This window comes from Mobula birostris, chromosome 1 (assembly GCF_030028105.1).
Source record: "Mobula birostris isolate sMobBir1 chromosome 1, sMobBir1.hap1, whole genome shotgun sequence".
Classification (NCBI taxonomy): domain Eukaryota; kingdom Metazoa; phylum Chordata; class Chondrichthyes; order Myliobatiformes; family Myliobatidae; genus Mobula; species Mobula birostris.
Window position 1 is genome coordinate 491,507 of NC_092370.1, and position 27,216 is coordinate 518,722.

A 27,216-nucleotide genomic window follows, 5' to 3' on the forward strand; every position below is an offset into this window, starting at 1 on the left:
CCCTGCTCCTGTACTCGAATCCTCTCGCTATAAATGCCAGCATACCATTCGCCTTTTTCACTGCTTGCTGTACCTGCATGCCCACTTTCAATGACTGGTGTATAATGACACCCAGGTCTCATTGCACCTCCCCTTTTCCTAATCGGCCACCATTCAGATAATAATCTGTTTTCCTATTTTTGCCACCAAAGTGGATAACTTCACATTTATCCACATTAAATTGCATCTGCCATGAATTTGTCCACTCATCCAAACTATCCAAGTCACCCTGCATCCTCTTAGCATCCTCCTCACAGCTAACACTGCCGCCCAGCTTCGTGTCATCCGCAAACTTGGAGATGCTGCATTTAATTCCCTCATCCAAGTCATTAATATATATTGTAAACAACTGGGGTCCCAGCACTGAGCCTTGCGGTACCCCACTAGTCACTGCCTGCCATTCTGAAAAGGTCCCGTTTATTCCCACTCTTTGCTTCCTGTCTGCCAACCAATTCTCTATCCACATCAATATCTTACCCCCAATACCGTGCGCTTTAAGTTTGCACACTAATCTCCTGTGTGGGACCTTGTCAAAAGCCTTTTGAAAATCCAAATATACTACATCCACTGGTTCTCCCCTATCCACTCTACTAGTTACATCCTCAAAAAATTCTATGAGATTCGTCAGACATGATTTTCCTTTCACAAATCCATGCTGACTTTGTCCGATGATTTCACCGCTTTCCAAATGTGCTGTTATCACATCTTTGATAACTGACTCCAGCAGTTTCCTCACCATCGACGTTAGGCTAACCGGTCTATAATTCCCCAGTTTCTCTCTCCCTCCTTTTTTAAAAAGTGGGGTTACATTAGCCACCCTCCAATTCTCAGGAACTAGTCCATAATCTAACGAGTTTTGAAAAATTATCACTAATGCATCCACTATTTCTTGGGCTACTTCCTTAAGCACTCTGCGATGCAGACCATCTGGCCCTGGGGATTTATCTGCCTTCAATCCCTTCAATTTACCTAACACCACTTCCCTACTAACATGTATTCCGCTCAGTTCCTCCATCTCACTGGACCCTCTGTCCCCTACTATTTCTGGAAGATTATTTATGTCCTCCTTAGTGAAGACAGAACCAAAGTAATTATTCAATTGGTCTGCCATGTCCTTGCTCCCCATAATCAATTCACCTGTTTCTGTCTGTAGGGGACCTACATTTGTCTTTACCAGTCTTTTCCTTTTTACATATCTATAAAAGCTTTTACAGTCAGTTTTTATGTTCCCTGCCAGTTTTCTCTCATAATCTTTTTTCCCCTTCCTAATTAAGCCCTTTGCCCTCCTCTGCTGAACTCTGAATTTCTCCCAGTCCTCAGGTGAGCCACTTTCTCTGGCTAATCTGTATGCTTCTTCTTTGGAATTGATACTATCCCTAATTTCTCTTGTCACCCACGGGTACACTACCTTCCTTGATTTATTCTTTTGCCAAACTGGGATGAACAATTGTTGTAGTTCATCCATGCAATCCTTAAATGTTTGTCATTGCATATCCACCATCAATCCTTTAAGTGTCATTTGCCAGTCCATCTTAGCTAATTCACGTCTCATACCTTCAAAGTTACCCCCTTTAAGTTCAGAATCTTTGTTTCTGAATTAACTATGTCACTCTCCATCTTAATGAAGAATTCCACCATATTATGGTCACTCTTACCCAAGGGGCCTCTCAGGACAAGATTGCTAATTAACCCTTCCTCATTGCTCAAAACCCAGTCTAGAATAGCCTGCTCTCCAGTTGGTTCCTCGACATGTTGGTTCAAAAAACCATCCCGCATACATTCCAAGAAATCCTCTTCCTCAGCACCTTTACCAATTTGGTTCACCCAATCTACATCTGGAGAAATTTCTGAAATGCCCAGTTCACTGCCACTGCTACTGTGCGATTGAGAATCTCCGGAGGGAAGGCCCCAAAATCCCTGGCTTTGCCTGCTGCTGGCTACCGAAGCGGGGTCGAAACATTCGGCGGAGATGGTGCTCGGTACGCGGTGTCGGAGGGCTGAACAGAGTTCGAAGTTTTCGGACGACTCAGAGTCGGACTGTGGTCCGGCATGGCAGGGAGCGTTTTCTTCTTTCTCCCGTCTGCGTGAGATGTGGGACTTTCGAGAAACTTGGGACTTTCGAGAAACTTTGAACTTTTTTGCTGTGCCATGGCCTGTTCTTCATCAAGTTATGGTATTGTTGCACTGTTGTAACTATACGTTGTAATTATGTGGTTTTTGTCAGTTTTTCAGTCTTGGTCTGTCCTGTGTTTCTGTGATATCACACCGGAGGAATATTATATCATTTCTTAATGCACGCATTGCTAAATGACAATAAAAGAGGACTGCGTGTCCTCATAATCTAATCTAATCTAATCAAGTAGGAACTTGGAAGTATAAATTGGGAACAGATGCTCTCTGGGAAATGTACAACAGAACTGTGGCAAATGTTCAGGGGATATTTGTGTGGCATTTTGCATAGGTGTGTAAGTGAAAAGGGGGTTGGAGTATGAGATAGGAAGGGTTAAATGGTGTATGTGACCTGGAAAATATAGCAGGGGCGGGAACTAGACAACAGAACCGGGCACAGTTAGGATGTTGCAACTGCATGCTCATCTCTTAGAATAGAAGCGCTTACTGACCTGTACCTCTGCACGTGAAGCTGTTGTGACCATGATGAAATTGCTAACCACAAAACCATAAGCGTGGACAGGGGAAACAGGTGCTAACTGAAACCTTTTTCTCTGGATATAAATGTAACCTTGCACTCGTGCTAGGCAGAGTTGATTGCCAGACGCTGCAGATCAAATTAAATAAAGAATTGATTGAGCGAAAACAAGGCCTCAGTGTTTTCTCCGACTGAATAACGAATCAGTATGGACATAGGTACGTTCCAATGAGACATGGAAAAGATGACAGGGTACAGGAACCATGGTGTACAAAGGCAGTTGAAAATCTAGTCAAGAAGAAAAGCTTACAAAAGGTTCAAAAACCTAGGTAATGATAGAGATCTAGAAAACTATAAGGCTAGCAGGAAGGAACTTAAGAATGAAATTAGCCAGAAGAGCCATGAGAAGGCCTTGGCAAGCAGGATTAAGGAAAACCTCAAGGCATTCTACAATTAATTACAAATATAAAACACAAATCAGTCACTTTGTAGAGATCTGTTTCCACTTTGACATGAAAGTCTTTCTCTGTTGTTCAGTGTCAAAAAAGCCAAATTAAATCCACTGTGATTCAACGTTTTAAAACAATAAAACTAGAACTTCCAAAGGGGTGAATACTTATTTTTTTTTAAATAGGCACTGTATCTTCATGATGTTTTTAGCCCTATCCCCATCTATCTTATACTTTATTGTCGCCAAACAATTGATACTAGAACGTACAATTATCACATATTTGATTCTGCGCTTCCCACTCCCTGGATGACAAATCAATTGCAAATATTAAAAAATTTAAATTACAAATCATAGAACAGTACAGCACAGTACAGGCCCTTCGGCCCACAATGTTGTGCCGACCCTTAAACCCTGCCTCCCATATAAGCCCCCAACTTAAATTCCTCCATATACCTGTCTAGTAGTCTCTTAAACTTCACTAGTGTATCTGCCTCCACCACTGACTCAGGCAGTGCATTCCACGCACCAACCACTCTCTGAGTAAAAAACCTTCCTCTAATATCCCCCTTGAACTTCCCACCCCTTACCTTAAAGCTATGTCCTCTTGCATTGAGCAGTGGTGCCCTGGGGAAGAGGTGCTGGCTATCCACTCTATCTATTCCTATTATCTTGTACACCTCTATCATGTCTCCTCTCATCCTCCTTCTCTCCAAAGAGTAAAGCCCTAGCTCCCTTAATCTCTCATCATAATGCATACTCTCTAAACTAGGCAGCATTCTGGTAAATCTCCTCTGTACCCTTTCCAATGCTTCCACATCCTTCCTATAGTGAGGCGACCAGAACTGGACACAGTACTCCAATTGTGGCCTAGCCAGAATTTTATAGAGCTGCAACATTACATTGCGACTCAAACTCTATCCCTCGACTTATGAAAGCTAACACCCCATAAGCTTTCTTAACTACCCTATCTACCTGTGAGGCAACTTTCAGGGATCTGTGGACATGTACCCCGAGATCCCTCTGCTCCTCCACACTACCAAGTATTCTGCCATTTACTTTGTACTCTGCCTTGGAGTTTGTCCTTCCAAAGTGTACCACCTCACACTTCTCCGGGTTGAACTCCATCAGCCACTTCTCAGCCCACTTCTGCATCCTATCAATGTCTCTCTGCAATCTTCGACAATCCTCTACACTATCTACAACACCACCAATCTTTGTGTTGTCTGAAAACTTGCCAACCCACCCTCCTACCCCCACATCCAGGTTGTTAATAAAAATCACAAAAAGTAGAGGTCCCAGAACAGATCCTTGTGGGACACCACTAGTCACAATCCTCCAACCTGAATGTACTCCCTCCACCACCACCCTCTGCCTTCTACAGGCAAGCCAATTCTGAATCCACCTGGCCAAACTTCCCTGGATCCCATGCCTTCTGACATTCTGAGTAAGCCTACTGTGTGGAACCTTGTCAAATGCCTTTAATCCAGTAAAAAGTTTCCGGACATGGTGAGGCAGAAATGGATGAAGATTCAGAATTTAACTTGGCCACAGATTTTGATATTGGGCACTTTTTCCATGAGAGAACAGCACCTAAATCATAAATAGAAAATAGAAAAATGGAAAGTAAGGTAGTGCAAAAAAATCGAGAGGCAGGTCTGGATATTTGGAGGGTACGGCCCAGATCCGGGTCAGGATCCGTTCAGCAGTCTTATCACAGATGGAAAGAAGCCGTCCCCAAATCTGGCTGTATGAGTCTTCAAGCTCCTGCGCCTTCTCCGGAGGGAAGAGGGACGAAAACTGTGTTGGCTGGGTGGGTCGTGTCCTTGATTATCCTGGCAGCACTGCTCTGACAGCGTGAGGTGTAAAGTGCTTAATGCTGTTTTCCAGCACTACTCCCAGCTATCTTCATCCTCAATGTTTTCCAGTACTATCCCCAGCTATTTAAATATCCATGGATCTTTGTTACCCATCTTACGTACAACATAGAACAAATACCAGTGCAGGCCTGTCAACACACAATACTGTGCCAACCTCTTAACCTACTGAAGAATCTTAAAAAGGTACTGCACAAAAGACTGCTCAACAAGATAACAGCCCATGGTATTACTGAAAAGATATTAGCATGAATAGAAGATTGGCTGACTAGCAGGAGGCAAAGATTAGGAGTGAAGGGGGCCTTTTCAGCTTGGCTGCCACAGATTAGTGGTGTTCCACAGAGTTTCATGTTGGGTCAGCTTCTTTTCACATATATGTCAACGATTTGGAGACAGAACTGATGGCTTTTATAGCCATGTTTGTGGACGATACGAAGATATGTGGAGGACCAGGTAGTGTTGAGGAAAGAGGGAGCCTGCAGAAGGACTTAGATTACAAAGTAAACTTCAAATTACATTTATGACCAAAGTATGTACATCATGCACAACTTTGACATCCATCTTCTTGCAGGCAGCCATAAGACAAAGGAACACAATAAAATCCACAAAAAGAAACCCACACAACAAAGACCAAACATCCAATATTGGGGGGGGGGGGGGGGGAATGTCACATCCTCAAAAAATTCGAACAGGCTCATAAGGCATGATCTGCCCTTGACAAAGCCATGCTGACTATTCCTAATCATATTATACCTCCCCAAATTTTCATAAATCCTGCCTTTCAGGATCTTCTCCATCAACTTACCAACCACTGAGGTAAGACTCACTGGTCTATAATTTCCTGGGCTATGTCTACTCCCTTTCTTGAATAAAGGAACAATATCCGCAACCCTCCAATCCTCCAGAACCTCACCCGTCCCCAGTGATGACGCAGAGATCATCGCCAGAGGCTCAGCAATCCCTTCCCTCGCCTCCCACAGTAGCCTGGGGTACATCTCATCCAGTCCCGGGGACTTATCCACTTGATGCTTTCGAAAAACTCCAGCACATCCTCTTTCTAATATCTACATGCTCAAGCTTCTCAATCTGCTGCAATTCATCACTACAATCACCAAGATCCTTTTCCATAGTGAATACTGAAGTAAAGTACCTCTGTTATTTCCTCCGGTTCCATATATACTTTCTCACTGTCACACTTGATAGGTCCTATTCTTTCACTTCTTATTCTCTTGCTCTTCAGATACTTGTAGAACGCCTTGGGGTTTTCCATAATCCTGCCTGCCAAGGCCTTCTCATGGCCCTTTCTGGCTCTCCTAATTTCCTTCTTAAGCTCCTTCCTATTAGCCATATAATCTTCTAGATCTTTAACACTACCTAGCTCTCTGAACCTTTTGTAAGCTTTTTTCTTTTCTTCTTGACTAGATTTATTACAGCCTTTGTACACCACGGTTCCTGTACCCTATCATAACTTCCCTGTCTCACTGGAACGTACCTATGCAGAACTCCACACAAATATCCCCTGAACATTTGCCACATTTCTTCCATACTTTTCCCTGAGAACATCTGTTTCCAATTTAAGCTTCCAATTTCCTGCCTGATAGCCTCATAATTCCCCTTACTCCAATTAAACGCTTTACTAACTTGTTGGTTCCTACCTCTCTCTAAAGGAAAACAACAGGAATTCTGCAGATGCTGGAAATTCAAGCAACACACATAAAAGTTGCTGGTGAACGCAGCAGGCCAGGCAGCATCTCTAGGAAGAGGTCCTGACGAAGGGTCTCGGCCTGAAACGTCGACTGCACCTCTTCCTAGAGATGCTGCCTGGCCTGCTGCGTTCACCAGCAACTTTTATGTGTGTCTCTCCAAAGGAGATAGAATTATGATCACTATCTCCAAAATGCTCTCCCACTGAGAGATCTGACACCTGACCAGGTTCATTTCCCAATACCAAATCAAGTACAGCCTCTCCTCTTGTAGGCTTATCTACATATTGTGTCACGAAACCTTCCTGAACACACCTAACAAACTCCACCCCATCTAAACCCCTTGCTCTAAGGAGTTGCCAATCGATATTTTGGAAATTAAAATCTCCCATCATGACAACTCTGTTATTATTACACCTTTCCAGGATCTGTTTCCCTATTTGCTCCTCGATATCCCTGTTACTATTGGGCGGCCTATAAAAAACACCCAGTAAAGTTATTAACCCTTTCCTGTTCCTAACCTCCATCCACGGCGACTCCGTAGACAATCCCTCCATGGCGTCCACCTTTTCTGCAGCCCTGACACTATCTCTAATCAACAGTGCCACATCCCTACTTCTTTTGCCTCCCTCCCTGACCTTTCTGAAACATCTAAAATCCGGCACATGAAGTAACCATTCTTGTCCCTGAGCCATCCAAGTCTCTGTAATGGCCACCACATCATATCTCCAAGTACTGACCCATACTCTAAGCTCATCCGCTTTGTTCACAACACTTCGATCTGAGCGCGTCCCTTCTCTATCACCTGCCTATCCTCCCTCTCGCATTGTCTACAAGCTTTCTTAATTTGTGAGTCAACCTCCTCTTCCCCAGTCTCTTCAGTTCGGTTCCCACCCCCAACAATTCTAGTTTAAACTCTCCCCAAACATTGAAATTGAGCATCCAATTCCAAGATGGTGCCGCGTTCAGTGGCCGTGTTGTGAGCTCTGTTTCTACTTTACAGTATACTGCAAATTTCTGAGATTTCCTTCGCAATTCTTGTTCAAGAAGCTGAGGATAGACTGACTCTTCTGAACATCAGGAAGACAGCATTTACCCACTACATGCCGCCTTTTCTAACTGCGAACCCCTACTTACGCGATCCATGGGAGGCTCATTTATTACACCATCGCTACCCCGGAAGCGGCGAAGACGAGGAAGAAGGGCCGGCGCCCTGGTGAGGTTGAGAGGGCGTGCTAATTGGCCGCCGCTCCCTAGCATAATCCTGGCTAATGTTCAGACCCAGGACAATAAACTGTGCGAACTGACAGCCAGAATCTCCTACCAGCAGGAAACAAAGGAATGTAACGTTTTGTGCTTCGTGGAGACCTGACTGTAAGATGAGATACCAGAACAAGCCATCGAGCCCTCTGGGAAGAGTAAAGGAGGTGGGCAATAATGCTTGGTGCAACCCCTAGAATGGGCGTGCCCTCAAATCCTTTTGTTCCCTGTATCTCGAGTACCATGTGCTGCTGTGTAGACCTTTCTGGCTGCCTAGGGAGTTCATGGCTGTTATTTTCACAGCTATGTATATTCCGCCATAGGCTGATACTGACCTGGCTCTCAAGGAACCATACAAGACCCTCCAGAAGCTGCCTTCATCGTCGTCGGTGACTTTAATAGAGCATCGCTGACTAAAGTCTCTCCAAAGTTTTGTCAACATATCCAGGTGAGCACACGGGAGACAGCATACTCGACCAATGCTACTATCTCTTTCACAACGCTTACGAAGCACTCCTTAACCCACCATTTGGAAAATCGGATCACTCCATCTTGCTGCTGCTGAGGTACAGGCAGAAGCTGAAACAAGATGAAGCCATATTTAAAACCATTCACTGATGGTCTGACCAATCAGCCTCCATGCTACAGGTTTGATGACATCGACTGGAATGTCTTTCACGATGAGGATGTCTGAGTTTCAGGAAGGGGTCACGTTTCATCTGGAAGTGCATCGCGGACGTTATCCCGCAGAAATTGGTCCGGGTCTAGCCAAACCAGAAACTCTGGATCAACAGTTCCATGCGAGCAGCAGTTACCTACCGTGCAACACCGAGCTTAAGTTGCCGGTGACCAACAGGAACTCAAGAAATGCAGCTACGATCTGCACTAAGTCATCAAGGCAGCGAAACAATACAGGGGCAAGATTCAGACACAACTCTCCACCCGCATTTACCACCTCGTCTGGCAGCTCATTCCATACTCCCACCACTCTCTGTGTGAAGAAGCCCCCCCAATGTTCCCTTTAAACTTTTCCCCCCTCACCCTTAACCCATATCCTCAGTTTTTTTTCTCCCCTTGCCTCAGTGGAAAAAGCCTGCTTGCATTCACTCTATCTATACTCATCATAATTTTATATACCTCTATCAAATCTCCCCTCATTCTTCTACGCTCCAGGGAATAAAGTCCTAACCTATTCAACCTTTCTCTGTAACTGAGTTTCTCAAGTCCTGGCAACATCCTTGTAAACCTTCTCTGCACTCTTTCAACCTTATTTATATCCTTCGTGTAATTTGGTGACCAAAATTGAACACAATACTCCAGATTCGGCCTCACCAATGCCTTATACAACCTCATCATAACATTCCAGCTGTTATGCTCAATACTTTGATTAATAAAGGCCAATGCACCAAAAGCTCTCTTTACGACCCTATCTACTTGTGACGCCACTTTTAGGGAATTTTGTATCTGTATTCCCAGATCCCTCTGTTCTACTGCACTCCTCAGTGCCTTAACATTAACCCTGTATGTTCTACCTTGGTTTGTCCTTCCAACGTGCAATACCTCACTCTTGTCTGTATTAAACTCCATCTGCCATTTTTCAGCCCATTTTTCCAGCTGGTCCCTCTGCAGGCTCTGAAAACCTTCCTTACTGTTTACTACACCTCCAATCTTTGTATCATCAGCAAATTTGCTGATCCAATTTACCACATTATCATCCAGATCATTGATATAGATGACAAATAACAATGGACCCAGCACTGATCCCTGTGGCACACCACTAGTCACAGGCCTCCACTCAGAGAAGCAATTCTCTACCACCACTCTTTGGCTTCTTCCATTCAGCCAATGTCTAATCCAATTTACCACCTCTCCATGTATACCTAGCGACTGAATTTTCCTAACTAACCTCCCATGCGGGACCTTGTCAAAGGCCTTACTGAAATCCATGTAGACAATATCCACTGCCTTCCCTTCATCCACTTTCCTGGTAACCTCCTCGAAAAACTCCAATAGATTGGTCAAACATGACCTACCATGCACAAAGCCATGTTGACTCTCCCTAATAAGTCCCTGTCTGTCCAAATGCTTGTAGATTCTGTCTCTTAGTACTCCCTCCAACAATTTACCTACTACCGACATTAAACTCACCGACCTATAATTTCCCGGATTACTTTTCGATCCTTTTTTAAACAACGGAACAATATGAGCCACTCTCCAATCCTTCGGCACCTCACCTGTAGACAGCGACATTTTAAATATTTCTGCCAGGGCCCCCGCACTTTTGCACTCAGACAGAATCCTGATAAAACTCCACTGCACCTTCTCTGAAGCTTCCACATCCTTCCGAAAATGGGGCAACCAGAACGGAGCAGTATTCCAAGTGTGGTCCAACCAGGGTGTTTCTACCAGAACGGAACACAGTATTCCAAGTGTGGTCCAACCAGGGTGTTTTTACCAGAACGGAACACAGTATTCCAAGTGTGGTCCAACTGGGGTGTTTTTACCAGAACGAAACATAGTATTCCAAGTGTGGTCCAACCGGGGTGTTTTTACCAGAACGAAACACAGTATTCCAAGTGTGGTCCAACCAGGGTGTTTTTACCAGAACGGAACACAGTATTCCAAGTGTGGTCCAACCAGGGTGTTTTTACCAGAATGGAACACAGTATTCCAAGTGTGGTCCAACCAGGGTGTTTTTACCTGCAACATTACCTTGCGGTTTTTGAAAGCCTTATACTTTCTTAACCGTCCTATCAACTTGCATGGCGACTTTGAGGAATCCATGGATGCAGACGCGAGAACCCTCTTCCTCCACACTGCTAAGAATATTGCCATGAACCCTGTATTCTGCCTTCATTTCACACTGTTCCAGGTTTGAACTCCATCAGCTACTTCTCAGACCAGCTCTGCATCCAATTGTTTATAAAAATAACGAAGAGCATGGTCCCAGAACACCACTTGCCACTGACCTCCAGGTAGCATATGCTCCATCTACAACCATCCTCTGGCTTTTGTGGGCAAACTAATTCTGTATCCCCACACAAAGCCAGATTCATAGTAACATAGAAAACATACAACACAATACAAGCCCTTCAGCCCACAAAGCTGTGCCAAACATGTCCCTACCTTAGAACTACCGAGGCTTTACCCAAAGCCCTCTATTTTTCTAAGCTCCATGTAGCCATCCAGGAGTCTCTTAAAAGACCCTATCATTTCCACCTCCACTGGCAGCCCATTCCACACACTCATAAGGACATAAGAAATAGGAGCAGGAGTAGGCCATCCGGCCCATCAAGCCTGCCCCGCCATTCAACAAGATCATGGCTGATCTGTCCATAAACTCAGTTCCATCTACCTGCCTTTTCCCCATAACCCTTAATTCGATTACTATGTAAAAACCTATCTGTTTCTTAAATATATTCAGTGAGGAAGCCTCAACTGCTTCCCTGGGCAGAGAATTTCACAGATTCAATACTCTCTGCGTGAAAAACTTACCCCTGACATCTCCTCTGTACCTACTTCCAAGCACCTTAACACTATGCCCTCTCATGCTACCCATTTCAGCCCTGGGGAAAAGCCTCTGACTATCCACACGATCAACGCCTCTCATTATCTTATACACCTCTATCAAGTCACCTCTCATCCTCCGTCACTCCAAAAAGAAAAGGCCGAGTTCACTCAACCTATTCTCATAAGGCATGCTCCCCAATCCAGGCAACATCCTTGTAAATCTCCTCTGCACCCTTTCTATGGTTCCCACATCCTTCCTGTAGTGAGGTGACCAGAATTAAGCACAGTACTCCTGATGGAATCTAACCAGGATCCTATATAGCTCCAACATTATCTCTCGGCTTTTAAACTCAATCCCACGACTGATGAAGGCCAATGCACCGTATGCCTTCTTAACCACAGAGTCAACCTGCACAGCAGCTTTTGAGTGTCCTATGGACTCGGACCCCAAGATCCCTCTGATCCTCCACACTGCCAAGAGTCTTACCATTAATGCCATATTCTGCCCTACATGACCTACCAAAATGAACCTCCTCACACTTACCTGGGTTGAACTCCATCTGCCCAGTTTTGCATCCTATCATCACACACAAAATGCTGGTGGAACACAGCAGGCCAGAGAGCATCCGTAGGAAGCACAGAAGACTGTGTTTCTTCCTATGGCTGCTGTCTGGTCTGCTGCGTTCCACCAGCATTTTGTGTGTGTTGCTTGAATTTCCAGCATCTTGTGTTTGCATCCTATCATGTCCCGTTGTATCCTCTGACAGCCCTCCACAACACCTCCAACCTTTGTGTCATCAGCAAACTTACTAACCCAACACTCCACTTCCTCAACCAGGTCATTTATAAAAATCATGAAGAGTAAGGGTCCCAGAACAGATCCCTGAAGCACACCACTGGTCACCAGCCTGCATGCAGAATATGGCCCATCTACAACCACTCTTTGTCTTCTGTGGGCAAGCCAATTCTGGATCCACAAAGCAAAGTCCCCTTGGATCCCATGCCTCCTTACTCAATAAGCCTTGCATGGGGTACCTTATCAACTGCCTTGCTGAAATCCACATACACTACATATACTGCTCTACCTTCATCAATCTGTTTAGTCACATCCTCAAAAAATTTAATCAGGCTCGTAAGGTACGACCTGCCTTTGACAAAGCCATGCTGACTATTCCTAATCATATTATACCTCTCTAAATGTTCAGAAATCCTGCCTCTCAGGATGTTCTACATTAACTTACCAACCACTGAAGTAAGACTCACTGGCCTATAATTTCCTGGGCTATCCGTACTCCCTTTCTTGAATAAGGGAACAACATCCACAACCGTCCAATCCTCCTGAACCTCTCCCGTCCTCATTGATGATGCAAGGACCATTGCCAGAGGCTCAGCAATCTCCTCCTTCACTTCCCAGAGTAGTCTGGGGTACATCCCATCCGGTCCCGGTGACTTACCCAACTTGATGCTTTCCAAAAGCTCCAGCACATGCTCTTTCTTAATATTTACATTCTCAAGTTTTTCAGTCCACTGCAAGTCATCCCTACAATAGCCAAGATCCTTTTCCATAGTGAATACTCAAGCAAAGTATTCATTAAGTACCTTTGCTATTTCCTCCGGTTCCATACACACTTTTCCACAGTCACATTTGATTGGTCCTATTCTCTCACGTCTTATCATCTTGCTCTTCACATACTTGTAGAATGCCTTGGGGTTTTCCTTAATCCTGTCCGCCAAGGCCTTCTCATAGCCCCTTTTGGCTCTCTTAATTTCATTCTTAAGCTCCTTCCTGCTAGTCTTATATGAATCTAGATTCATATCATTACCTAGTTTTTTGAACCTTTTGTAAGGTCTTCTTTTCTTCTTGACTCGATTTACAACAGCCTTTGTGCACCACGGATCTTGTATCCTACCATTCTTTCCATCTCTCATTGGAACGAATCTACGCAGAACCCCACGCAAATATCCCCTGAACATTTGCCATATTTCTTTGGTACATTTCTCTGAGAACATCTGTTTCCAATTTATGCTTTCAAGTTCCTGCCTGATAGCCTCATAGTTCCTCTTACTCCAATTAAACATTTCCCTACCTTGTCTGTTCCTATCCCTCTCCAAAGCTATGGTAAAGGAGATAGAATTGTGATCACTATCTTCAAAATGCTCTCCTACTGAGAGACCTAACACCTGACCAGGTTTATTTCCCAATACCATATCAAGTACAGCCTCTCTTCTTGTAGGCTTACCTACATATTGTGTTGAGAAACCTTCCTAAACACACCTAACAAACTCCACCCCATCTAAACCTCTCAATCTAGGGAGATGCCAATCATTACAGGTTATATATTATAGGTTCTTAACCTATAATTATTATAGGTTATGGTGAGAAGGCAGGGGAGTGGGACTAAATGGGAGAATGGATCAGCTCATGATAAAATGGTGGAGCAGACTCGATGGGCCAAATGGCCAACTTCTGCTCCTTTGTCTTATGGTGTAATATTTGGAAAATTAAAATCCTTCATCACAACAACCTGTTATTATTACTCCTTTCCAGAATCTGTCTCCCTATCTGCTCCTCGATGTCCCTGTTACTATTGGGTGGTCTATAAAAAACACCCAGTAGAGTTATTGACCTCTTCCTATTCCTAACTTCCACCCACAGAGACTCCGTAGACAACCCCTCTATGACTTCCTCCTTTTCTGCAGCCGTGACACTATCTCTGATCAACAATGCCATGCCTCCATCTCTTTTGCCTCCCTCCCTGTCCTTCCTGAAACATCTAAAGCCTGGCACTTGAAGTAGCCATTCCTGCCCCTACACCATCCAAGTCTCTGTAATGGCCACAACATCATAGCTCCAAGTGCTGATCCACGCGCTAAGCTCATCCACTTTATTCATGATACTCCTCGCGTTAACATAGACACATCTCAAACCTTTGGACTGAGCGCGTCCCTTCTCTATCACCTGCCTACCCTCCCCTTCACTCTGTCTCCAAACTTCCTCGACTTGTGAGCCAACCTCCCTTTCCTCCGTCACTTCAGTTCGGTTCCCACCTCCCAGCATTGGATTCCATGCCTCTTGACTAAAAATCAGACTATAAAATCCATATAAGCGCTCATCAATTTTTGTCATTTCTTCAACCAGAATACAGGTCTAATTTTTCATAACTTGACCCTCACAATGGCATACTGACTACCCTAAATCAGACGATGCTCTTTCAAATGATTGTGAATCCAAAGTCTGTAAGAATCATCTTCAATATTATACCCAACACTGATGTCAGGCTCACCGGTCTACAATTCCCCAGGATTATCCTATTACATTTCTTGTACACAGGAACAACATTTATCACCACCCCCCCCAAACTTCTTATTTATCACCCTCTCATTTATCATGAAACCTTCCCCACCCATGTTCTTGTCTAATTGCAGTTTAACCCTTTCCTAGCCACAGATATGGAAAGGTACAGCACAGAAACAAGCATTTCCAGCGCAGGTGCCCACAAGACTGCGCCCTTAGCCACTACTTTCCTGTGTGAACAGGTTCTGCTCTCACTTCATCTACTAGTTTACAGATGACACCAGTGTAATGGACTGGATCTCAGAGTACAGGAAGCAGAAGCAAAGCCTGGTGGCATGATGCCATAAAGTACAGATAAGAAACAGGTCCTTTGGCCTATCTAGTCCATAGAGAGCCATTTAAACTGCCCTCCCCCACCACCTGCCATTCAAACATCTCTTAAACATTGAAACCAGGCTCGCATAAGACCATAAGACAAAGGAGCAGAAGTAGGCCATTCGGCCCATTGAGTCTGCTCCGCCATTTTATCATGAGCTGATCCATTCTCCCATTTTCTCCACTCCCTCGCCTTTTCACCATGCCCTGGCTACTCAGATACCTATCAATCTCTGCCTTAAATACACTCAATGACTTGGCCTCCACTGCTGCCCGTGGCAACAAATTCCATAGATTCACCACCCTCTGACTAAAAAAATTTCTTTGCATTTCTGTTCTGAATGGGCACCCTTCAACTCTTAAGTCATGCTCTCTCGTACTAAACTCCCCCATCATGGGAAACAACTTTGCCACATCCACTCTGTCCATGCCTTTCAACATTCGAAATGTTTCTATGAGGTCTCCCCTCATTCTTCTAAACTCCAAGGAATACAGTCCAAGAGCGGACAAACATTCCTCATATGTTAACCCTCTCATTCCCGGAATCATTCTTGTGAACCTTTTCTGTATCCTCTCCAACGTCAGCACATCCTTTCTTAAATAAGGAGACCAAAACTGCCCACAGTGCTCCGTGAGGTCTCACCAGCGCCTTATAGAGCCTCAACATCGCATCCCTACTCCTTTACTCTATTCCTCTAGAAATGAATGCCAACATTGCATTCGTCTTCTTCACTACTGACTCAACCTGGAGGTTAACTTTAAGGGTATCCTATACGAGGACTCCCAAGTCCCATTGCATATCAGAACTTTGAATTCTTTCCCCATTTAAATAATAGTCTGCCCGTTTCTCTTTTCTGCCAAAGTGCATAACCATACACTTTCCAACACTGTACTTCATTTGCCACTTCTCTGCCCATTCTTCCAATCTATCCAAGTCTCTCTTCAGACTCTCCGTTTCCTCAGCACTACCGGCCCCTCCACCTATCTTCGTATCGTCAGCAAACTTAGCCACAAAGCCATCTATTCCATAATCCAAATCGTTGACGTACAATGTAAAAAGAAGCGGCCCCAACATGAACCCCTGGGGAACACCACTGGTAACCGGCAGCCAACCAGAATAGGATCCCTTTATTCCCACTGTGTTTCCTGCCAATCAGCCAACGCTTTATCCACGTATGTAACTTTCCCGTAATTCCATGGGCTCTTATCTTGTTAAGTAGCCTCATGTGTGGCACCTTGTCAAAGGCCTTCTGAAAATCCAAATATACAACATCCACTTGTCTAGCCTACTTGTAATTTCCTCAAAAAATTGTAATAGGTTTGTCAGGCAGGATTTTCCTTTAAGGAATCCATGCTGAGTTCTGCCTATCTTGTCATATGCCTCCAGGTACTCTGTAACCTCATCCTTGACAAACAACTCCAACAACTTGCCAACCACCGATGTCAAGCTAACAGATCTATAACTTCCTTTTTGCTTCCTTGCCCCCTTCTTAAATAGCGGAGTGATATTTGCAATCTTCCAGTCTTCCGGAACCATGGCAGAATCTATCGACTTTTGAAAGATCATCACTAATGCCTCCATAACCTCCACAGCTACTTCCTTCAGAACACGAGGGTGCATTCCATCTGGTCCAGGAGATTTATCTACCTTTAGCCTATTCAGCTTCCTGAGTACTTTCTCTGTCGTAATTGTGACTGCGCACACTTCTCTTCCCTGCCACCCTTGCGTGTCCGGTATACTGTTGATGTCTTCCTCAGTGAAGACTGATGCAAAATACTCGTTCAGTTTCTCTGCCGTCTCCTCATCTCCCATTACAATTTCTCCAGCAACATTTTCTATCGATCCTATATCTACTCTCACCTGTCTTTTACTCTTTAAATACTTGAAAATCCTAGAGATGCTGCCTGGCCTGCTGTGTTCACCAGCAACTTTGATGTGTGTTGCTTGAATTTCCAGCATCTGCAGAATTTCTCGTGATTGGGTATTCTGTATTGTTCCTAAGGAAAGAATTGGGACTGGGGATCCCAGTCAGGAGAGGTGGCCACCGCTACCTGACGGATTTGACCATATCAGCTGCCTCCCGATAATATGGCCGGTTGAAATTGATTAAGGGGGAGGCAGACTGGCTAAATTTCTCACCCAGTGGCTTGTGTCTAGGCCCTTGTGTTGTGTATTTTGTGCCTATAAGCTGTTTGTCTCATCAGTTTGTCTGTGTTTCGTGTATTTGTGATTTTGGCTACTTGCTTTACTTTGTACAGCACTTTGGTCAACGTGGTTGTTTTTAAATGTGCTATATACTTGACTTGATAATTAAGAACAACTGATAATGCCAATAATGGGACAGGCCCTTGATACAGCTATGTGTGAACGAACACCGGATAAGAAAAGAACCTCCAGATGTTAAGTGCAGCGCTAACAAAGAAACTAGAGGAACAGTGTGGCCACCAGGGGAAACAAGCAGTAAATTTAATTTGGGAAAAGAATTGCGATAAAAAGTGGAAATCATTAATTAAAGTATGGAAAGGTACAGCCTATACTAAATGGAATGGTACCTTACTGGCCAGCTAGAGAAATAATGAATGTGATAAAGGGATAGAGGTATGTACGGCAGAAGGGACTCCCAAGAGTTGGGAGACACTGCAGGCAGAGTGGAGTGCTAATGGGTAGAAGGGAGAAGAAAGAGAGAACGAGAAACAAAGAAAACAGGCAAAAGCAGATATGGACAGACAGGAAGGTTTAAAATCGGCAGTGCCGCGCGCTAAGATCTAAGGCCAATACAGGATCCCAAAACCATATCTGGCATACCGACCCTATTTAAGGACAATGACCGCGATGAGGATTGGGCACCCACCTTACCAGAGGCCAAGTGCACCCAGTGCTTCCGAAACTCAATCCTCCCAGTATTCAGATACGGTGGCCGCTCGGGTAAAACAGCAGCGGTAGGGAAGGGAAGGCTCCCTATACCCTGAGATCCAGAAAGGGAAAGGGATTATTCTGAGACAGGGAGGGAAGAATCCAATAAAACCTCAGAGTTAAGGGCTCCACAGAGACAAGTGCCTACCCAAATGCCGCCTAGTCCACGAGCAGCCGAGGAGGGACAGCCCTCCGTAATTCTTGTATGCACCCTGGAAGCCCCAACAGATGGTAACGATCATGAATCAGGCTCCCGATAGAAAAGAAAAACCAGCACAGTTTGCCTGGTATGTCCGTAGTACTATACAAATGTATAATGCGACCCCACAAGATTTATTTGGTCTTTGCTGCATGATTCACTCCTCTGATGAGGGGTGGGAATGGAAGGCGGAATTAAGATACCAAACTTACCAGGATTGGAGAAGGCTCTCCAACAACCTGCAAATATCACTAAAGTACTTGAATGCAAACCTTAGCCTGGGAAATCGAGACCAGACTATTGGGAGCGATTTATGGCCTGCTACGGCACTTTCACAGGAGACCAAGCCTTTAATAATGGGAATTCGTTCCCCCAGTTTAATGCCCTACTGCTCAAGTGCTTACCAACTAAGTTAGCCAACAGGATTAAAACTAGTAATATGGATTGGCCTGACAATGACCGAAATCGAATGCGACGAGCTTTGACATATTACTGGGACCCAGCTTTCGAATCCCGATCAACCCCAAAGGGAACTAACATTAAAGGTGAATATGTTCAGTAGGAACAAGGATGCTTCCTACTGTGAGTACCATCCCTCAGGAAGAGCCCAATATAATATTGCAAGATGCTGCAATTCTAATTCCGTTTATGAGGGTATAGGAAAAGGGTTACCGGCTATCAGACGCTGCAATCACTCTGGGCTCAAAGGCACGGAATGTACATATTCACGTACCCAGCCACTGCAAGTGAAATTCCAAGGGGACTCAGTGTGGGGTTTAATTTACAGTCACCACCATTCTGAGGTATAATCTAGCAGAGTGAGATTTGCTCTGTCCATTGGAAGTCGAGATTCTATGCACGGACAAGAGTATCACCCTGGGACGAGCAAACAACCAACCGCCCAGTGGTGGGCACTTAATTTGGACTCCACTTCGTTTGAACCCTCTCTGCCACAGACAGACCCTAATGTGACTCTGTGCTATGATCCTACAGGGTGCTCCACTGAGGAAAACCAGTATTATGCACCACCCAAGGGACAGAAGTTCCCAGTCACGGTGATTGGAGAGGTTAAAGGAAGAGGGGGCAGTGCATTACTGGCCGAAGTTCTGGATTTCCTTTGGCGACAGACAGGACCGGTGGTTCCCCATTCCACCGTTAGGCTTTGCCCTGGGTCCAAGCCAAACAGCCTGGGTTCCTTGCCTAAACCCTGACGAAACAAACCTCCAGCACCGAGGGAGACCGGTGGGACTTGGCCGCGGGCCAACTCCGATACTGGAAGGAGTCAAGTTGAAGAAGGGACATCTGGTAAGACACTCTTTTAAAACTGACTGAACCCAAGACGTTGTACCCCATCTCTAGGCAATTTCAGGCCATGAAGTCGGTCGCACCAACTGCAACCTCCCCCCCCCCACCATGAAAGAAGGACAGACTCTCCCATCCCTTCCACAATACCCCCTCAAGTCCAAGGCAACGTTTTATGAGGATAGAAGCTCTTTTGTGGATCCAGCAGGAAAACTATGTTCTGGCTATGCGATAAGTGACGACAGTGAACTAATTGAGCAAGTCTCCTTTGCAGCAGCTGTCTCCACCCAGAAAGCTGAGCTACTTGCTCTGACTCATACCTGAATCTTAGCAACAGACTAGTCTAACAGCGTACTCAGTTCTGATTTTGAAGAATCCACTACAGAACCAATTCTTTGTAGAAGACCTTAAAAAAAACACCAAGTCATAAATGAAGATGACTTTGAAGAGGGAGTCCACAACTATTTGGAACAAAATAAAAAGAGCCTGTATGAGGGCTTCAGTGGAGGAGCCAAAAGTACAAGCCTAAACTGGTATCCTCTCTGATTAATGTTTCGAATTTTAAAATGAAAAAGCCTGTGGAAAAGAAATCTCAAACAGATTAAAGTGCGAACTTTTACACAGACTCCCGTTATGCCCTGACTACAGAACTCTGGGGATTCCTGACTTCCTCTGCCCCCCCATTAGTAATGCTACCTTTGTAAACAACTTACTCATTGCTCTACAGCTACCTCGAGTTTTGGCTATTATTAGATGTGCAGCCCATACTGGGGAATCTGATGAGATACTTAAGGGTAATGCTCGGGCTGGTGTACCAGCAAAATAGACAGCCTTGGACCCCACACTTTTAGTCCCCTGAGCCTAACAAGTTCTTATTATACAAAAACCTAAGGATGGGTATGCCAGATATGGGGGAAAATACGTAAATTGCAGGGAGACGCCCTGAAGGAGAGCGCAAACTATGGTCCGAAATGGGTTGCCACCTTGAACCTCAGACTAATTTATGGGTAACCCCTGCAGGACAGGTTTGTCTTTCCTCTATGTTCTTATCAATCTTGATAGATGATGTAAATAATCGTACACACTTGGGCAAGGAGGGAATGGTTAATATCTTGGTGGCAGTGGCACCCTGATTTCCAGCAAGCAGTTGAAAAGTGAGCCACAGCATGTGAAAAAAACGAATGCTGGAAAGGGAATGCCTTGTGTTTCTGGAACTACCTCCTTGTCTGGTGGACCTTTTTCTTGTCTGCAACTTGATTTTGTAGAACTACCTAGAGTACATTGTTGTAAATATTGCTTGGTAATAGTAGATGTATTTAGCAGATAGAGGCTATACCCACTACTGATAATAATATTGTAAAAATATTATTGAGAAGTGATTCCCCATTATGGATTACCTGAATCAATAAGCTCAGACAATGGACCTCATTTTATTGCTAAGATAAATGAGAAAATCTGTAAAAGAACTGGCAATAAAACAGCAGTTTCACTGTGCTCACCATCCAAGATTTAGTGGAACGAGCAAATGTAACCTTAAGGGAAAAGTTAACTAAACTTATGCAAGAAACCGGGCCAACCTGGCTTAAGGTTCTACCCTTGGCCTTGTTCCACATGAGAATCACACCCTCAGTTAAAACGGAGTTATCCCCCGTCGAGATTATCAACGGGAAGCCCATGTGAACCCCATAGGGGTCGGAACTGGCCCGACCTCCCCTTCTTGAAAGGATGGACATGCATACCTTAGGAGAGGAGATGGGAAAATATTTATACAAGTTAACTAAAACTCTCCAAAGCTTGCATTCACAGGTACGACAGGCCAATAGGGAGGACGACACCCAGCCTAAGGGTGACTACCCCACCATTGAGCCTAGAGATTTTGTCCTGATTAAGAACTGGGATCATAAGAAGTTGGAACCAAGGTGAAAAGGACCATACCAAGTGCTACTGACAGCACCTACTGCAGTGAAGGTGGAAGGGCAGCTCCAGTGGATACATCGAACGGACTGTAAACACGTTACTGGTGGAAATGATAAGGACTGAAAAATGCAGTGGTTAATGATGACTTTAATGACCCTAAGGGGACCTGCCTCTGTTTCGGGAGGCCCCCACATTGACACTTTTCTGTCCCTCCTACGCTAAGCAAGTAGAATAGGGAGTATGTTGGGTATGTTTTGTATCATGTTGCAGAAGCAACAATCTGTTCTGAAAAGTTATTATGTGATGATAAAAAGGAGGGAATGATAAAGCTTAAGGGAATGGGGAATTCTCAAGATTCCTGTAAACAATGGATTCAGTACTGACTATATCTGTGACTGCAGTGATTTTGAATAATGTCTCACAGCTGCTTTCTTTGGAGTAAGGTAAGGGTTAAAGTTCACCCAGATCCACATAGATGTCTCTGGGCTTTTCACACCTTTTGATTTTGACAAAAAGCAGTACCTGATGGAAATTAGACAGAACATTCCTTTCTTAATTAAAGCATAAATTTGACAGATGTGCTCATCTTTGTAATTAAATTGTGGCTCCAGCAAACCAGGTAGGACATTCTTTTCTTTAATTAAGGTGGCTGGAGTGTCTAACAAATTGATTGTACTTTTGTATCAATAGTCCATTGACTTGGCCAGAATAGTTATCAAACTGATTGTTCTCTGTATCAATAGTCCATTGACTTGACTTGACTGGAATGGTTATCAAACTGATTGTTCTTTTGTATCGGTGGCCTTATAACTTCTGACAATTCTGACATCGGGCAGTGAACTTGTACAACCACCGGGGAGATGAGAAAGGGTCTCTCCCTGATGTCGGGTACAAGTTCACTCGCCGGCTGAGCTCAAAGAAATAAACGGGTGAAAAGATAAGTAACAATCTTTTTGTGCTGTCGTTATTTGATCCAGCAAAGTTACGTTTACAGACCGATCACTAAGCTGTCAGCTTCTGCCTTAAATATACTCATGGACTTGGCCTTCATTGCAGTCTGTGGCAGAGCATTCCACAGATTCACTACTCTCTAGCTAAAAAAATTTCTCCTGATCTCGGTTCTAAAATTTCGTCCCTCAATTTGAGGTGTTGCCCTCTAGTTCTGAATACCCCACCATAGGAAACATCCTCTTTTCATCCACCCTATCTAGTCCTTCCAACATTTGGTAGATTTCAATGTGATAGCCATCTATTTTTCTAAATTCCAGAGAGTGCAGGCCCAAAGCTGCCAAATTATCACATTAACCCCTTCATTCCCAGAATCATCCTTGTGAACCTCCTGTAGACTCTCCAATGACAACACGTCCTTTCTGAGATATGGAGCCCAAAACTGTTGACAATACTCCAAGTATGGCCTCACTAGTGTCTTATAAAGGCTCAGCATTATCTCCTTGCTTTTACATTCTCTTCCCTTTGAAACAAATGTCAACATTGCATTTGCTTTCTTTACCACAGGTTCAACCTTTAAATTAACTTTCTGGCAGTCCTGCACGAGGACTCTGCAACTCTGATGTTTGAACCTTCTCCCCATTTAGATTATAGGTTGCACTACTTCTCCTTTGATCAAACTTTGTCACAAGTCCATCAATTCCATTATCCAAATCACTGACAATGTGAAAAGTAGTGACCTCACTACTGACCCCTGAGGAACACCACTAGTCACTGACAGCCAACCAGAAAAGGCCTTCTTTATTCCCACTCGCTGCGTCCTGCCTGTCAGCCATTCCTCTATCCAAGCCAGTACCTTTCCTGTAATGCCACAGGATTTTATCTTGTTAAGCAGCCTCATTTGTGGTACCTTATCAAATGCCTTCTGAAAATCCAAGTAAATGACATCCATTGCCTCTCCTTTGTCCACCCTGCTTGTTACTTCCTCAAAGAACTCTAACAGATTTATCAGGCAAGATTTCCCTTTACAAAAACCATGCTGACTTTGACATATTTTATCTTTAATCTCCAAGTACCCCAAAACCTCATCCTTAATAGTAGACTCCAACACTTCCCAACCACTTAGGCTAACAGGCCTATAATTTCCTTTCTTTTGCCTTCCTCCCTTCTTAAAGAGTGGAGTGATGTTTGCAACCTTTCAGTTCTCCAGTACCATGCTAGAATCAAGTAATTTGTGAAAGATCATGACCAATACATCCATTATCTCTTCAACAATCTCTCTGAGAAATGTGGGATGTAGTCCATTTGGTCCAGGTGACCTTAAGACCTTCCAGTTTGCCTAGCATATTTTTTTTGTTTGTAATAGCAATGGCACTCACTCCTGCTCTGACACTCATGGACCTCTGGCATGCTGCTTGTCTTTCAGTGAAGACTGATGCCAGGGTCCTTTAACCCTTGCAGTTTCTTAACTCAACCCACAGGTATTCAACATCTTCCAATCCTATGTCACATTTCTACTGATTTGATGCCATTCTTTACTAGCAGAGCCACACCACCCTCTCTGCCAACTTTCCTAACCCTCCGATACAACATGCAGCCTTGGACATTCAACTCCCAACTACGACAAGCCTTCAGCCATGATTCAGTGATGGCCACAACATCATACCTGGCAACCTGTAATAGTGCAACAAGATATCCACCCTATTTCTTACACTGTGCCCATAGAAATATAACACTTTGAGTACTGTGTTTGCTAGCCTTTTTGATTCTGCATCCCTAATGCACTGATACTCACCCTGCTGGCTGCAATTTTGTCCTATCATCTGCTGCCCTTCCTAGAAACTTGATTGCACGCTACTTTTGCTTTTTTACCATCCGTCCTATCCTGAGTCCCTTCACTCCTATTCCCAGCCCCTCCCAACAGCTCTAATGTTTAGAAAATAAAGGGGTAGACTATTTTCTAAACCAAGAGAAAATTCAAAAATCAGGTGTAAAGGATTGCACAGGATTCCCTAAAGGTTAATTTGCAGGTTAAGTCAGTGGTGAGGAAGGCAAATGAGATGTCAGCATTCATTTCAAGAGGATTAGAATATAAGATCAGGGGTGTAATACTGAGGCTTTGGCTCTCTCTGTTCTACATCACTTTCCAGGGCCCTGCTATTTATATGTGCGTCCAACTGTGGTTAACCGAAATGCAACACTCACATTACTTTTTTTTCCTTTAAAGTAATACTACCATTAATTACCCTTGACAACAATAGCTAAACTGCATTTCAGGTTGATTTTTTCTGCCTTTAACATGTATAACTACAAACCACACATTCTTTCATTGTTGGCCATAGTTCCCCACATACCCATAGACAACTTACATCTTCACTGATCCATTGACTACATTCAAAGAGCTTTTATACAAAGGGATCATGAAGGATTCCCCCCCCCCCACTCTGTTCATTGCTATTTGTCACATTCTCATCAGGGAGGAGGCTACGTAGCATCCACACCAGGACCATCAGTCTCAAAAAACAGTTACTTTCCCCAAGCAGTAAGGCTGATCACATGCAGATGTCACTCATTTTGGATTGGCAACATATTCTCCACAATCTCCATCAGCAAAGGTGCACCACAAGGCTGTGTGCTTAGCCCCCAGCTCTACTCGCTTTACACTTATGACCATAATGGCTAAGCAGAGTTCCAATGCCATATTAAGTTCACTAACAACACCACTGTCATAGGCCAAATGAAAGGTGGTGACGAATCAGCTACAGGAGGGGACTGAACATCCAGCTGAGTGGTGCCACAACAACATCTTACTTAATGTCAGCAAGACCAAGGAGCTGGCTACTGACTTCAAGAGAAGGAAACCACAGGTCCATGAGCCAGTCCTCAGAGGATCAGAGTTGGAGAGGGTCAGCAAATTTGAATTCCTCAGTGTCATCATCTCAGAGGACCAGTCCTAGGCCCAGTGCCCAAATGCAATTACACAGAACCTCTACTTCCTTAGGAGTTTGCATAGATTCTGCATGACATCGAATACTTTGACAAACTTCTACAGATGTGTGGTGGAGAGTATACTGGCTGGCTGCATCACAACCTAGAATGGAAACACCAATACCCTTGCACAGAAAATCCTACAAAAAGTAATGGATAAAGCGAAGTCCATCACAGGTAAGCTCTCCCCATCATTGAGCGCATCTACATGGAGCATTGTCGCAAGAAAGCAGCATTTTCAAGGACACTTACTACCCAGGTCACGCTCTCTTCTCACTGCTACCACCAGGAAGGTGGTACAGGAGCCTCAGGACTTACACCACCAGGTTCAGGAACAGTTCCTATCCCTTAACCATCAGGATTTTGAACCAAAGGGAATTAACTTCACTTGCCCCATCATTGAAATGTTCCCACAACCTATGGACTCACTTTCAAGGACTCTGCATCTCATATTCTCTATATTTATTGCTTATTTATTATTTCTTTTTGTATTTGCACAGTTTTTGTCTTTTGCACACTGGTTGAACACACAAATTGGTGCAATCTTTCATTTATTCTACTGTGGTTATTATTCTATTATGGATTTATTGAGTATGCCTGCAAGAAAATGAATCTCGGGGTTATACGTGGGGAATTATGTGTGCTTTGATAGTAAATTTTGTTTGGACTTTGATTAACATCTCTAGGCTCCCAAGCACTACTGCTTTATCATTTCTGATCAGTCACCTTATTTACATCTGTGCATACTTTACTGACAGACAATGTATAAAAGTTCTTATTTATTTATATTTACAGCTTTTTAAAAAATTTTTATCCCGTTCTTTATTCTTTATATGTTGGTATTGTACTGCATTGGATCAGGAATAATTATTTCATTCTCCGTTAAACTTGTATACTAGAAATTATATTAAACAATCTTGATGAACTTTGTCCTTCAAATTACTAGATTTCTCCTTAGCAGATCACTCATGTCATGACCATTATTGGCGTCAGTATCCAATGAACTGAAACCTATTTATTTCAATAGTGAGCCGCATATTCAGCTGCCAGTTTTATTTACTTAATACAAAACGATACATTTATGACAGAGCTGCAAAATAAAAGAGCCAAAATAATAGTTTAATCAGTGGAACAGGCTCAGGGAGCTGATTTCCCGCGCCTGTTTATTTCAAATCTAACTAGCAGCATTTTAACGGGTACAAAGAACAATCCGCCCTTTAAACCAGGACCTGGCCGCAGGATGGGCAACGCCAGCGAGATCCTGTTCTCAGGACAGGCTGCTGCCCCACCACACACCGGCAGGAAAAGCCAAGCTCCGGCCCTGGGGGAGCGGCCTGGCCCGGAGCGCGGCCTCGGCCCCCACCTGACCACCGCCGTGCTAACGCACTCCGCTATGACCATGCCGAGGCCTACCTTGGTGCGGAAAGAGTCAGCAACATGCTCAGCCCTCGCACAGAGAATCACCCTGGGCGTGAGGCGTAGGCCAGCGAACACAAACATCGGAGTCAGCCCGTACAACAGACAACCGGGCTCACCGCCATCACCGGCCCAACTGCCGTCTCTGCGTCACGCCGCACCACAGTGATGACGTCGGGTCAAGCTAGGGAACATGAGCGGCGCGCTCACTCGCTCCGGGATACGCGCGCTGTGTCTTCAGCTGCAACCCGATTCCAGACCAGTAGGGGGCGGCAGCGTCAGAGCCGCCGCTGGTGGGGTGGGGGAGGGAAATTGGGGGATTGGAGACGGGGGTTGGATGTGGGAATAGGCGGAGAGGAGGGATGGAGCGAGACTCGA

General features: G+C 44.4%; 1 protein-coding gene across 2 annotated transcripts in view; it reads right to left on the bottom strand.

The window, feature by feature from the left end:
- kbtbd2 (kelch repeat and BTB (POZ) domain containing 2) overlaps window positions 1–26,988 on the bottom strand; it is a 78,018-nt gene extending 51,030 nt beyond the window's left edge. Inside the window, exons 1-2 of one of the 2 annotated variants that reach the window (XM_072251654.1) lie at window positions 26,836–26,988; window positions 8,310–8,553 (exon numbers count right to left, since the gene is read on the bottom strand). The gene's annotated coding sequence lies outside the window, so the exon portion shown is untranslated. The remainder of the gene's footprint in view (window positions 1–8,309; window positions 8,554–26,835) is intronic. The other variant, XM_072251644.1, reaches the window with a different exon arrangement.
- Between the last annotated feature and the right edge of the window lie 228 nt (window positions 26,989–27,216).